This window comes from Platalea leucorodia (genome assembly GCF_965183815.1).
Source record: "Platalea leucorodia genome assembly, chromosome: 2".
Taxonomy (NCBI): Eukaryota; Metazoa; Chordata; class Aves; order Pelecaniformes; family Threskiornithidae; genus Platalea; species Platalea leucorodia.
In genome coordinates this window covers 29,691,908-29,707,142 of record NC_138824.1, presented here as the reverse complement: position 1 = coordinate 29,707,142, position 15,235 = coordinate 29,691,908, and positions in this window count along the sequence as shown.

Below are 15,235 nucleotides of genomic sequence, written 5' to 3'. Positions count from 1 at the left end.
CAGAGCATGCTAAGTATTTGAAGGAAGCATTTGGATCCCTCAGAGATGGGTGTCCCCATAGCATGTACAGTAAAGCAGTCTGAGCTTGCATCCTGTACATTTGTGCCAGAGGGGATGATCAGAGGCTTATCCACAGCAGTGCGAGGTGGATGGTTTCTATGACTGACCCTTGGACTGGTGGTGAAGGAAATGCCAGAAGAGGCACATAATAATCCCGTTTCCTTTGGCAGAAACTGAAGAGTAACTTGTGACACCAAACTGCTTTAACTTTTCTGAGAAATTTCCTTAACTCAGGAAAGATGGGAGGAGAAAAGGGGTCTTCTTTCCCTTTCACAAGTTCCAAAAGCAGCTCTAAGCACAGCAGGTAACACATCTCCAGTAGAGTCAGGCAAGACCTTTCCTGTGAGGACACACACAATTCCTTCTAACTTCTGAGAGCTGGCAGTGCTGAGGTGGGGAGAAGCTTCACTCCTTCCCCAGGGGCGAGGAAGCTCCACTGTATCTGTTACTTTGGCAGTCCAGGATGCGGAAAGTGCCAAAAGGGAAACCTTACAGAACATTTTCAAGCCATCCCCTCAAAAACCCCATCCTTTCCAGTTGGAAGGGAGCCATCTGGGCTGTTGTCTGACCCACTTGGGTAGACAGTGGTAAACCCAAGAAAACCATGTTTGCTACTTCTAACTCAGGCAATACAGAGCTTACCTTTTTGGAATACAAAACAAGGAAGATAACTCAGCGTTTTTATATATTGCTACACCACTAGTTCCCAAATATATGGCAGCTCCCTATTTTTTAAGGGATTGTTTTTTCCTGATAAAAATAATTAATACAGAAACTTATTCTTCATATTTCCAGTGCAAGCATACTTCTTTCTGAGTAAAACACATTTCTGCTCAAATACCTCTCTCCAAAGGGAGAACAAGTGAAATTTTACTGGCTTTTCAAGTGATGTTTTTAAAATACACATGCTTGATAACCTGTTTTGCCTCAATTCATTTGGTATTTAAAAAAAAAATAAGTACAAAGCTGTTAATATGACAGCTAAGTACCTTCACCAAGATTTAAGTTGTATATACAGATTGTATCATGCATGTTCTGAAAAGTTACATTTTTAGCAGAGAAGTGGCACTGATTGCAGCTGTGGTGTACCCAGTGAGAAAATGACCGTGTTAAAAGGTGTATGTATAATGCTGTATGTAACCTATATACAGGTACAGATGCTGAAGACCTACCATGATGGCATTGTGGTGGATGGAATAAAAACACATTTGTGGAGAAAAATGTTTGCTATATTACCAGGTAGTTTTACTCAGAAGAATTGCTGCTTTGGGCAAAAAAAAAAAAAAGGGCACACGCGTACTCTAAATAATATTTACAAAAAATGGAACAGCTTCCCTTGCCCATTTAAGTAAATGCACAGTTTGTACAAACAATTCTGGAAGAAAGCGTGGGGGAAATTGAGTACAGGTTTATGGGGGAGGAGCGGGGATTCCATTAAACCTGCATCCCCAATCCAGAAGAGGCTAGAGGGACAGTCAAGAGTCAGGATACTATTCCTTTTGTAGGAAGGAAGGCTTTTTCCTTTTGCTGCCATTTTCTCCACACAGGGAAAGAGGCATCAGGCTGAAGTCCAGGTCTCCTCTTTGTGAGATGCTATCATAGCATGTACCAGAGGTAGACCTTGTCTTTTGTGCTAAACACAGTGTATAAATAGGAAAATCCATTCAAGCTGTAAGAGCACAGGAGATTATCAGCCTTCTCCTGCCCTCCAAACTGTTTAGGCTTACTGAGGTTTTGGGTAAACTGTTTTCTTAAGAAATGTCTGAAAATCCAGAAATAGCACCAGTGAAGGATTTGTCATGGTGTGCATGTGTTTACCTGCTCTATACTCCTTCAGAGTCCATGCAGTCTTTCCTCTGACTTCCGTGGCCTTTAGATCAAACCCCCTCTGAACACAGCGGACCTGATTTATCCAAAGTTGTGGTCTATGTTATTGTTTGTACCCTGTCAAAACACTTGTAAAACACTGTGAGGTCAGACCAGCAGTTTTTTCCATCAGCTTGCAATTCACTATACGAGCAGCAGTGCCTAGGACAGTCAGGCTCCACAGGTTTAAATTTATGATTCGTTATTTTCTGTCGTATTCATGGTAGTACAAAAATAAATTATGAAATAGCATTGTATATTTATGGGACAGCCATTTTATCAACACTTGCCACTTCCAGATATGACAACCAACAGGATAAATTTGGTTCAAATCTGTTAAAAATTTTAGTATTCATTATTTGGAATAGGAAAAAAAAATCCTTTTCACAATATTTTAATAATATAGACAACATTTGATCTGAACATGAAATCAAAAACTGGTTCAAGCTGATGTGTTTGTCTGATCTTGGAATCATGCCAACATCCACGACAAAAGCTGATTGGGGCTTTCAAAGAAGAGGAGACTTTGAAACGTCTCTCTGCCTAGGGTGTGCCTCTGCAAGAAGGAGTTCAGCACATCTGGGGACCGTCTCCAGACGCAGCAGGAAGCACTGGTGCTGGAGGCCTACAAACAAGCACGGGATAGCTCAAGTGTCGATCGTGAGGCTCATGTGCGGCATTAAGCAACAGCTCCGCAAACATCTCAGCTCCAGATTTTACCACGTTAATCCTAATGGGAAGAAAGCCAAATGAGCTTCCATGGACTCTGACTTTATGCTGTCTCCAACTGGTGCTGTCTCCAAGTATTTCTGTTCTGTTTATGGATACTTAACTAGAAATGGAAGTTTTAATTGTTTACATTCATGGTGCTTGTAACCAAATTTTGGAATAACTGAGTGTCCTACTGTCAGGAAAAACAGATGATAGTGTACAGAAAACACTTTGTCTATAATAAAGACAGACAAGATTTTGAAGAGTGTTTCACTGAAGGTAGGTTTCATTAATTCTCTTCCCGTTATTTAAGAAGGGGCTGATCTCTTCAGGGAGTTGAATATGCACAAGTTTCATGGCGTTTACTTATTGTTTTGGTTAAATTATGAACAATGTCTTTTGATAACTGCAGGTTTTCCCTGAACTTTCTCTCCTTCTCACCTCAGAATGCGTTGCTTCTGTGAAATAAAATAGAGATGAAAAGTCAGTTGTGCTTAACCTTCTGCGTGTTCATTTATGAAGTATTGCAGACTCACTGACTGTTTTAACTAGGCTTCAAAATGATTGTGGTGACACAAGCTCTCCAGCTCTTGGCAGTGCATGTCAGTGTGATAATTATAAAATAAACATAGCAAAAATATTTTTATATTGGGCTCAGTTTTGCCTCTGCAGACCGGATCTTTTGATTCTCACTGTGTTGTTGTAAATCATTTGCTCCAGTAAAGCTGAATGATAAAATAGGAGCTGTGACACATATTGGTAATCTTGCATGCTTAAATCCCATCTTGGTTTGTTTCATGTACATTGGTCTTCATAATAGTACTTCCCTCTTATTTCCATCAGTGTGTGGTGTTATCTATTATACATTTCTTTATTCCCCTCATGGGATGTGTCTGCATGTCAATGTTATATTGTATATGCAAAGCTATGTAGGTTTGGCTTTAGTTAGTTTTTATGGTTTCATGGTTTAACATTGTGGGTTTTATATATATTTATATGGCAGTTATAGAGTCGTAGAAACATCAGGAGTTGGAAGAGGCCTCTGGAGGTCGTCTAGTCCAAAGCGTCTGCTGAAAGCAGGCACAAAGCTGCTCAAGCCTCAAAGCTTTGAAGTTAAATCAGGTTGTTCAGGACATTGTCTGGTCAGGTTTGAAAAAATCCAAAGGTGGCAATTTCACAGTGTCTCTGGGCCATGTCATGGTGAAGAATTACTTCCTAATCTGCAGTCAGAATTCCCCATGTTCAAACTTGTGATCTTTCCCTCTTGTTGTTTTGCTGTGCACCTCTGAGAAACTCTGGCTCTGTCTTTTCTATAATCCCCCTTTAGGTGCTGGAAGACTGCAGTTGCTCCCGCAGCCTCTTCTTGCACATCATATGCTGTAGCTCCCTGACCATCTGAACTCTCTCCAGTTTGTCAATCTCTCTCTCGTACTGGGGAGCCCAAAACTGTACGCAGCTCTCTGGATGTGGTTTGAGGAATGCTCAGTAGGCAGGAAGAATAATTTCTGTCAACCTGATGGCAACTCCCTTGCTTATCCCACCCAGTATGCTGCTGTTCTTATCACTGCAAGGGTGCACTGCTTAATCATGTTCAACTTGCTGTTCACTAGGACCCCAAGATCCTTTTCTGCAGAGCTGCTCCCTAGCCAGTAGGTGCTTAGCTTGTGCTGTCATACCAGGTTAGTCCATGCCAGGTGCAGGACTTGCATGTGTCTTTATTGAACTTTGTGAGGCTCTCGTTGGCACCTTCCTCCAGCTAGTGAAGGTCTCTGTGAATGACAGCCCTGCCCTTCAGTGTATCAGTCACTCCCCCCAGTTGGGGGTCATCTGCAGACTTGCTGAGGGTGCATTTCATCCCCTTATGCAAGGCATAGACCAAAATGTTGAACAGCACTGGACCCAGTGTTGACCTCAGAAGAATGCCACTTGCAGCTGGCTGCCAGTTAGACTTTAAACTGTTGTCCAGTACCCTTTGAGCCTGACAATCCAGTCAGTTATTCACCCACTTTGTAGTCCACCCATCTAGTCCATGCTTCCTTGATTTGGCTACAAGGATACTGTGGGAGACTATGTTGAAAGCCTTGCTAAAGTCAAGGAAAATTACATTCACTGTTCTTTCCCCATCCACCAAGGAAGTCGTCTCATCAAAGGCGGCAGTCAGGTTAGTCAGACATGATTTACTGTTGGCAAATACATGCTAGCTTTTCCAAATCACCTTCTTGTCCATCTTGAGCATGGAAATGGCTTTGAGGATTTCTTGATAATCTTCCAGGTGACTGAGGTTAGACTGATGGGCCTGTAGTTCCCCAGATCATCCTGCTTGCCCTTCTTGAAGTGGGTTATGACATTTTCTTTCTTCCAGCCATCTGGAACTTCACCAATGACCACAGCCTTTCAAAACTGATAGAGAGCAGTTTCACAATGACATTGGCCAGTTCCTTTAGCACTGTCAGATGTAGCCCATCCAGCCCCAAGGACTTGTGTATGTCCAGCTTATTGCATCCCTGACTCAGTCTTCTAGTGTGATTAGGATTTTTCTTCTCCAGATTTTGCTACTAGATACAGACATGTGGCAGGCCTGACAGCAGACCTTGTGAGTGAAGATTTTGTGAGTGAAGACAGAGGTTTTTCCAATTGGCAGGTTTTTCCACTTACAGAAGACAGGAACTGTTCTAGTCTGTTCTGAACCAGTTTCCAGTTGTTCAAAGAAGGCTTTGTCTGTCTTCTCTTCTTGATTGAGTGGGTTGCCCACAATAATATCCCTTTTGTTAGCTTCTACTGACCCATGAGCTCTTGACTTTCTCATCCTCTGTTCCCTGACGAATGTGCATGCATTCATGCCACTCAGTTGCCTAGAGCACAAACCTGACCACCATCTGCCATCCTTTCCTAAAGAACCTGTATCCAGCCACGGCAGCTCTAGTTACGCAACTGTCCTATCCAATCTCTAATAATCTGTTTTTACATCCTGAGGGTGCTGAGGTCTTTCAGGAGTGATTTTCAGATTCAGCAGCCTGAGCATTGGCACTGGCCATCCCATCTGCACAGCAGAATGGAGCTATCCTGGTCTTGGTAAGATAGTCCCATCTCACAAAGGGCTTTGGAAGCAGAGTAAAACCATGGATGTGTTAACTATTGAAGAAATCAGAATATTGGAACACATTGGTGTTTTCAGTGGCTGGTATCAGCAAGGAGATGAGCTCTTGTGATCCTGTACAGAAGCTTTTTGAGGCTTGCAGTTTCATGCCTAAGTAGCAAGCACTGCAGTGGCCTAGCTTGGACACCTGAGCTGCCTTCATAAGAACATATCCAAAGGCTATATGAATGATTGTGTGGCTCAGGAAGGCCTGAGGTGCCATAGATGGCACTTTTGTAAATGGTTTTCCTCTCTTGAATTTGTCCAATTGCTTTCTGAGCCCATTGATCATCTGCGGCATCCTGTGGCAGAGAGTTCCGCTGCTACATGTGGAACTACTACATGTTGGTTATCTGCCAAACCTGCCACCTGCTAACTCCATTTGATACCCCCTACATTTGCTCTAGGGAGAGACAGTCAATAACCATTTGTTCACCATTTTCAGACCACTCATGGTTTTATGGATTTTCTCCATCTGTTCTGTTTTCTCCTTTCAATCTGAGAAGTCATAATCTAGTTAGTTACTCTTTTTCATAGGAAAACCATTCCATGCTTTTGTTCATTCTTTTTACCCTTCTGTATTTTTTTTCTATTCACCTATGTGCTTTTTGAGCTAGGGGGTCCATAACCACACATAGTTTTGGAGATGTAGATGCACTGTGGATTTACAGAATGGCTTGAAGGTGTTTTCCATTTTATTTTCTGTTCCTTTCCTAGTAATGTGACTTGCTGCTTTGACTGTGGCTGAGCACTGAGCTACCCTTTTCATAGTTCTTTATATAGCCCCAAGGTCCAATTCCCAAGCAGTAAAAGTCGGTTCAGAGCCTACTATCATGGACATAAAATTAGATTCATTTTTTTTGATGTAATTAATTTTAGCATTAGCTACATTGAATTTCATCTGCCTTTTTATTGCCCAGTTGCTGTTTATTGTGAGACTCTTCTGCAACTTCCCCAGTTGTCCGTCATCTTTACTGTCTTGGATGCTTAATATCCTCAACAAACTCCCATCTCACGAAGCCCCCCTTTTTCCAGGTTTAAGTCATGCTGAACAATGTAAGCTTGAGTACAAATCCCTGCATGACTCCACTGCCAACCTCCTTCCACTGTCAGAACTGGCTATTTATTTCTACCTTCTGTTTCCTGCCTTTTAATCAGTCCTTTATTCACATAACCTTACCTCTTAAGCCATCACAGCATGGTTTCTTTAAGAGGCTTTGATGAAGGGCTTTGGAAAACCGTTCTTAGCTGTACACCTATTTGTTGTTGCCTTCTGAAGCCTCTAATAGATTTATGAGGTGTGATTTCCCTTTATAAAACCATGTTGACTCTTCCCCAAACTAACTTAAAATTATTTCTGTTCAGATAATGAATTCTCTCTCATCTGAGCCTAAGTGTCATTTGAGTACAGAGCAATCCTCCCTGTGGCATCCTTTCCCAGCTTCCAGGACTCAGCGTAGGGTAAATTTCTAAATTTACACAGAATCCAGACTTCCTGAGCCAAAACCTGTGTTCAGATCACTGTGTGACCAACTGGTACATTGTGCTACCAATGGATTTATCCTCCGTCAATTTGTCAAATTTTCTGTTGAATTTCTTTTCACTCCTCGGGTTCCCACAGCATTTCATGGCAACGAACGGCACTGAATTCATGCCCTACATGAGAAGAGAGTCACGTTTATTTTCAGCCTTCACCCAGACAATTTCACTGAGTGCTTCCTGTTCCAGGAGAAGTCAGTGCAGAGTGCTGGGCAATGTTAATTCAGTACCTGGGGAGGATCCTGTCGTCCTGAGCCCAGGGACGAATGGGTTGTGAGATAACTGGGAGGAAATGTCCTGCACGTGTGCATGTGGGGGAGGAATCCAACTGTTTGATGTGGAAAGCCCTTCAAGGCATTGTAAATCCTGTGATGGGAAAACGTCTACAGTGGTAAATGGAAGAGGGACAGGGAGAAGGTTCGGACACTGGATCATTTGGTTGCTTGTTGGCTCTGGTTTGGACCTCTTCAAGCAGCTTTCTCCAAGACACTACCCAGTGCCCTTCATCCCAAGGACTGTTCCCTCTATGGAATAGGCTACATGAAGCCTGGGCCTCTGTCTCCAACAGTGTCCCACCAGACTTTGCATCTTCCTGTCCTCCCACATGCCCTTGGGCATCCCACAGGGCATGAAAACTCAGCCCCTCAGAATCATGCTGTAAAAACACCTCTCAGCTGGGCTGCAACACCGTCCTCACTTTATTTTGGATAACAACCTCCCCTGCAAAATGGGATAATTGTGTCCTAGAGCTGTAAGGATCCCGCAGCAGTCCAGAAGGGAAGCCAGGCCAGCTGCTGTGTGGGATGTCTGTGACCGATGGGACAGCTCTGAAGGGTGTGGACACAAGGCAAACAGTGCTGGGCTGGCCTTGGACCTGGAGATCAATATTCAGCCTGCTTTTATTTAGCAATTTACAGATAGACAGTGTTGCTTCAATTTGGCCACAGAACAGGCATCTGGAGTCTGAGAGCTTCACAACTGAAGAGGCACACCCTGTCTCTGCTTTGACTCAGCCTTTTGCATTACGCATGGTTCACTTCAGAATCAGTTGTCCTTTTTAATCACTTTTCTTCTGAATATATGAGGCATAAAATGCAAAATAGTCTGGTAGGTGGAGGCCATTAATCCAATCTGCACATCGTAAACAAAAACTGCGGACCGTTAGTACATAATGAAATGGCAATGGAGACAGATTTAGCCAAAGCTGACCAGTCAGTAAGAGAAATACCCTGTTCACGTCTCTGTGACTGCAGAGTATCTGTATTTTGCAATGGGATCACAGCAATGCAGGATGCTATTTTTTTGTGTGTACATTGCTGGGAAGCCACCAGCCTGCAAAAGTTGCTAGTGCCACCTCGTGGTCTTCGTGCACACGAGTGTCAGCGCAAGGAGCTGCCAGCCCAGGCAAGTGACACCCCCACGGCCCGCGGCGGGGACCCTGCGGGCCCTGGCGCTGTGCCCTCCGCACCCCGCAGCGGTGCCTGGTGAGCCTGAGACGTGCCCCCGTCCCCGGAGTCCGCCGGGTGCTTTGCAGCAAGCATCCCCGAAGAGCGCGGGGTGAACGCGGTGACGTTCGCTTCACAGCACAGTAGAGAGCAAGCCTTCCTCCAGCCATCTCTGCCAACAAGACCTGCCTGCCCTCACACCCTCTGTGCCCTGTGTTTCCCGATTAGCTCCTGACAGTGCCTGTGCTGGGCTTCCAACCCACCACTGGGCTTTATCACCCTCCCTTCCATCACAAAGCTGGGCAGCAGAATACGGCTTGATGACCCAAATGGCTCTGCCGTGTTGTTTTGCCACATCGGAGCCACCAGCAAGGAAGCGGCCACAGCCCACGGGGCAACCGCTCAGAGCTGCGCTCGAGACGGAGCCGAGCATCTGCTATGAACAAGCCCTTGAGCACTATACGGTGAGCCGGCTGGCTGTCACAAATTCCCCTATTTACTTTGATGAAAATTTTAGCCCTCCTGGTACGGCGATAATCTGCTAAGTATGACCCAACTCCTGCCAAGACAACACTTCTTGTTAGGTTAGCAGTGCCACCAAAGCACTCCTGCTCCTGAGGTGTAATGTACTCGGTGACAGGGCCTCCCAAAATGATACAGTTTAAGAATGCAATACTTAATACTAATTTTATAGGTCCTCCTACTTCAGTGAATTAACAGCCATATTTTTGCAGTTCACATGTGCTATTGCATGGACTGATTTTTTTTTTTTTCAAACTGGATTGTGATTAGGAGCAGGTGGTTTTTTACATGGTTTGCCATGACATGGCTATAAGTCCCACTTTTTCCTACTCTGTTTTTTTTTAGTCACAAGAAAGCAAAGCTTTAATTAATTACTCTGCTCATGGATCTTGACTAGTTGCCAGCGTTCCCTTGTTGTGCCACATAAAGCTACAGAAATGCAGCCTCTGCCCTTAATTTTCTCTCCCAGCACTTTGCTGCCTTGCTTTCTTTCAAGAGCTGGTTGCTCTGTGGTTTTCCCACAGGAGGGGTGAGGATGCTCATTCCTGCCCTGCCACATTCGTGAAGACTGTGCAGAAATTTTGAAGAAAGGAGTTTCAGGGCTGCCTATGGCAGCGATAGGCACAGCTGCTGCTGGGGCTGCTGCTGCTGCCCGCCTGGGTATGTGATAGGGAGTGCTGGGACAAGCCAAAGGTCAGGAGAGGAGCGGAAATATAGGATCCAGCTGTAACCTTCCTCCCTTTTTCTAGCTCCAGATAGTGCGCCGGCTCCGGGCACGCGGGGCCGTGCAAGACCCTGCTCTTCAAGGCATCAGGGTGAGATATGGGGATGGTGGAGGGGAGCAGTCAGCCCCAGGGGCTAAGGACACTGAAGCTGACAGGTTGCCAACGGGGCCCGAGTGCACAGAGTGTTTTCCAGGTTTCCAGGACAACCTTTGCTCTGAGCTGACGGGCTGATTCGCTGTTTCAACCCCTTCCTTCGCAGATGAGTTCTCTTGGGTTCGTGCTGCCTGTCCCCACAGACCCTCCTCTTCCCTGTACTTCCCTTCCTCCCATTAATCTTCCCTTTTCTTTTGTCTTCCCATCCAGCTCATCCCTCTCCTTCACAAAACCCCAGGTCCATAAAAAAAAAATCACACTCAGTACAGCACTAACCCCTACTTGGCCAACACAAGCCTGGAAATGCTCCCACTGTTCCCATCCCCTGGTTCCCCATCACATCCCCTGTCTCATCTCTTCAGAGGGGACCGAAATTTGGGGTTGCATCTGCAGCTCTGTGTCCAGAACAGAGCAGGACAGGCCCCAGGCTCCTTTCCTTCTGCACAGTCCTCTCCTTAGTGTCTCCTTATTGATTCAATGGGATTTGGTACTTACCTTATCTCTAGCACGCTGCAGGGTACAAAATTCTGCTTTCAGCATCACTGGGAATCGTTCAATGACATCCACGAGGATGCAGCTGCAGGTGTGCCCTGCTCTTCTCTGGGCATGGAGGTTCGTTGTCTGTTAGACATATCAGGTCACCAGAATGTGCCTTTTCTGATGCTGCAATTTTTGGTAGATGGTCCAAAGAAAACCTGGCTGCTCTCTGGAGTGACAGCTAGCTTGCAGCCTGACACAAATGAATAGCATAGCAAGATGGAACAGATTTTTGCCCCAGGCCTTCTCTGCTGATGTGTTAAGTTTGGCAGCATCATTTGGAGAAGTGGTGAATTAATCTTATTGGACTTGTGTACAAAAGAGACTGGGGGGAAAAAAAGGAAAAAAAAAAAAAAGGATGTGTGAATCCATGTTGATTATTTTGAAGCCATAAACAAGTGGCATCAGAAAAGAATTTGACAACCATATGGACTTTCAGAAGTGTGAAATCTTCTGAAAGTTATATGCAATCATGTAAAGATTGGCATGAAAAAAAAGAAGACTTGAGATATGGATGGCTGAGAAATATAGACAGTGGACTGCAATCTGTGATACAGGCATTAAGATTCTGGGTACATGAAAAGAATGCTATATAGAAAAAAGTATATAAATTAAATTAAATTAAATTAAATTAAATTACGTTACATAAGAGAATTCTCCCAAAGGTGATAGGAATAACTGTCCTATTTCTTATTGGTGGTTCTTAAAACTAGACTCTTTAGGGAGCTGCGGTCTCAGGGATTGAGCAACAACTTTTCCATGAAAATAATCATTGTTTTCCTGGGAAGCTTCACCGAAGATGCCACATGCAATCTGGATTTTGCACAGGACAAAAACTACAGGTACAAGAGAGCAGGTCCTGCTGAAGGGCATCAGGCTGTTTCCGCTGAGTTCAGTAACTGACAGTGCTAGGTTTGTCCCCTGATGTTGACCAAGAGAGTGAACATCACCACTTCTTATCCCAGAGCTTGGGAGGTCCTGGCATTGCCCCTGAGAGGCAAGTAGGAGGACAAGAAAGCAGATTTATGGATTTTGTAACTTTGGTTACGCGCTATACGTGCGTATGGTGGGGACATCCTCGTGGGCCGCAGGGCCTGACAGATGAAGGTGCATGATATGAAGTCACCCACGTACCAGGAAAGGAGTTAATTGCTGCTCTGCTGTCTTGGAGAAATGGGGAAATTGGCAGGGGCAACTCATCAGATCTGGACAAGGGCCACCATGCTGCGTGAGGTCTTACCTGCTAGGAGGAGAGAAACTTGAGAAGCCTGAACTCTGTCTGGGTGACTAAGTGCCACTCTGAGCCTCTTTACACCCTGAGTGTTTTATGCCTTTTCCCTTCAGGTTATCACAGTGCACAATACTGTGAGATACAAATTGCAGCAAAAATCTATTCAGGCTTGATTTATAAATGGTTCTGATTTGTCTCTGATTTAAGCTTCCCCTTTGGCAGCAGCCCAGGTCCAGATATTGGTTTGTAATGCTCATCACACCATGAGAGAATGGGAAAAGCAGATGAAAGGTGAAAAACTGAAAGTGGAAAACAAACCAGCTGTGCCATCCTAAAGCAGCAGGAACAAAAGTAAGCTGAATGCTCAGAGAAGAAATGATCTATCATGAGAAAACACAGATCAGGGCAAAAGCTGACTTTCATTTATCGATAGAGATATATGATGGAATGAAATGTATGATGTATGTGAACTGTATCTATTTTGTATTGTGTAAATGTACCTAGTTTGGACATTGGATCTGATACATCAGTAGAACTTTGGCTGTGAAGTTACTATGGTTTGGAAAGAGGAAGATGATGTTACCTATGCATCCTGTAATGCACATTACTGTGGCTCACCAAAGCACTGGGGTCTCAGACCAAAGAAATGCAAAGACGACTGATATAGGGGAGCCCAGAATCAACCGAAAGAGCCTAGCTGATCTCTCAAGGGAGCACTTGTGGGATTTTGGAAGCCCTGTAAAATGTGTGTTTGTTTAGCTCAACAAAGGTGTGTGAAAGTAACCATCATCTCTTCCCCCTTCAAACTGACAATCACTTAATTGCCTCAATGGAAAAGCTGCTATTTGAGCCCCTTCCTGGCACATTTTGCATCCTCCTGAGAAGGGGAGGCAGGCGGCGGTGGCTGCTCCTTCTCCATCAATATCAGATATTCCCTGAGCCACAGAGAAAGCAAAAGGCCCCTCTGTGGTGTGGTGTATAACCAGGCCCTCGTATGGCAGCTCCAGGATCCAGGTCTCTAAGAAGCAGTTAAAAATTTTTTACGTGGTTGGTTCATTAGTACAGCCACACCAGTCTGAAAAGGGTGGAAACTTGTGTGCCCCGAACTTGTGGGCCCAGCAGCTTCTTTTGGCTACATCCATCAGCAGATACCCTGCCTCCCTACAGACTTCACAGGTCTTACACAAAGTGGAAAGTTTCAGCAGGAGGACTTCAGAGCAGCCTGCCTTGGCTGTCTGGGAAAGGGGGCGGGAAGCAGGGAAGGAGGAGCTCCTGCAAGATCCAAGCTTTTCGACTGCACGGCAGGTCAGGCAGGGGAGGATGTCCATGTGTCTCTCATAGCCCAGCTATGGTGGCCTATCACTGAGGCATCGCAGGAAACCTAACTCGGAAGCAGGTAAGGGAGGTGAGAGGGATCCCAGCCTTGTTCTGCCATTGCACGGGTTCAGTGCTGAGGAAGCCATGTGGGTCACACGAAGCACTGAGACAGCAGCTGGGGCATGGGGAGACGGACAGGTTGTTCTGCACTGAGCACCAGTAACAAGGTTCTGGGGAGAATATCTTAACTTTTTTTGGCCTTCAAACCATTTCCCTCTCACCTGTAATGCCCAAAGGTGTTTTCTGCTTTTCTCCAGTGTGGTTTGTATCTCAGCAGGGTACGTGCTGCAGAATTTTCTACCTCTGTTTTGCTTTGCACCCAGAATGAACAAAACACAGAATCTGGGACATGCGCAATCCTAGAGTCTGATATTTTTGGTCGCCCTCTCCATTCTGCAATATTCCCATTAGACCCCAAAGTCTTTAAGAAGTCAGTACACACACAAAAAGGTTCACATGTATCTCTAAATTTTTCCAGATGTGTCTTCTAAGTACACCCTTTCTCTCTTTCCCCTTGCCTTTCATTAGGCCATCGCAACACCCAACAATCTTTTGTTGCCTGGTGACATTAGCACAGTAAGTTTAATGTCCCATGGCCTCCTTCCACCACTGCAGGTGGTATTTGAAGTTAGTCCTGAGAGGGACCAGCAAGAAAGTGTCACTGATGAGAATGTGATAAAATGTATAGAGGAACACAAGGCTCTGCTGCTATTTAAAAAGGAAACTCCTGAGAACAGTTTAAGATGCCACGATCTGTATTTTCAGGCTGTGGAGTGGCAGGCCTAAGGAAAAGCATATCAAGACCCTCCTTATTTCTTTATTTAATGAGGTATGGTGTTTAGCTGAGGAATTTAAATGATTGACTGATAGGTATTTGGAATTCTTGAGGGTCATAAAGATCAAGGCAAATGGATCAATTCAATATAATTAATTTTGATGCTGTGACAACTGCTAGCTGTTTTTTTTTTTTCCCTAAACAAACTATTAATCTTTTTTTCTCTTCTTGAAACACTGAAGTAAAGGGGGAGTCTTATTTTCCAAGAAAGTGCAATATTAAATGTCCCCATGTTTGACATGAGCACTTACAGACAGATGTAGGTGTTCTATCTCTAAAAGAAAGAAAACATTCAAAACCAGCAATTTCTTAATTTCATGATTCATTCATTCATCAGCTGGTCCTTTGACACTTTTTCTTAATTAATAGAGTTGTTATGAGACAAAGCAGCAAGAGAGACACATTAAGCAAGGAGAAAAAAATCCATTGAGAAATGTTTTATATTTAATTACAACAGTCATGCAGTGAGCATATGTGCGATGCCACATCTCAAGCAGAATCAGTGCATCGTTGTGTCCTTGAAGAAGTGACCTTCAGAAAGAGCAATTAGCTTTTTAACACTTTTTCTTTTCTATTACCAGTAATGTTTCTGATAAAAGAAGACAGTTGAACAGTTTAATTTTGTCTTCTTCCAGAACACAGATTTGCCACGTTAACATTTTCAAATGTACAACCTCACGGGCTGGGAATATAGCAGTGCTGAGGGTCCCAGCTTGAAAGGCATCTCAGGACAAAGTGCGCAGAGAACAACTCCAGATGAAACACCAGCAGCCATCCTGCAGTTAATGGCACATGCCTTCTGCATGGCTTCACACAGGACCCTCAGCCACGTGGTGCCCCAGTCTCCCCAGAGAAAAACTGGGAGTAACCTTGTGTTACTGAACCTAGGTCTAATGTAGAGCTGCTTACTAGAGAGAAATCTGAACAAAACAGTATTATTTTGATAGAGGCATATTCCAGCAGACTGCACTTAAAAGGAGAAGGCAGTGCATGTTTTCTGTAAGAGCTGAGCCCGCATTTGAGCCCTGAAAGCTCAGCTTGGAGCCAGCTCTCTTCTCCTGCCAGACTCCAGCTGTGTCAGAAAGAGCTCATGGCTGG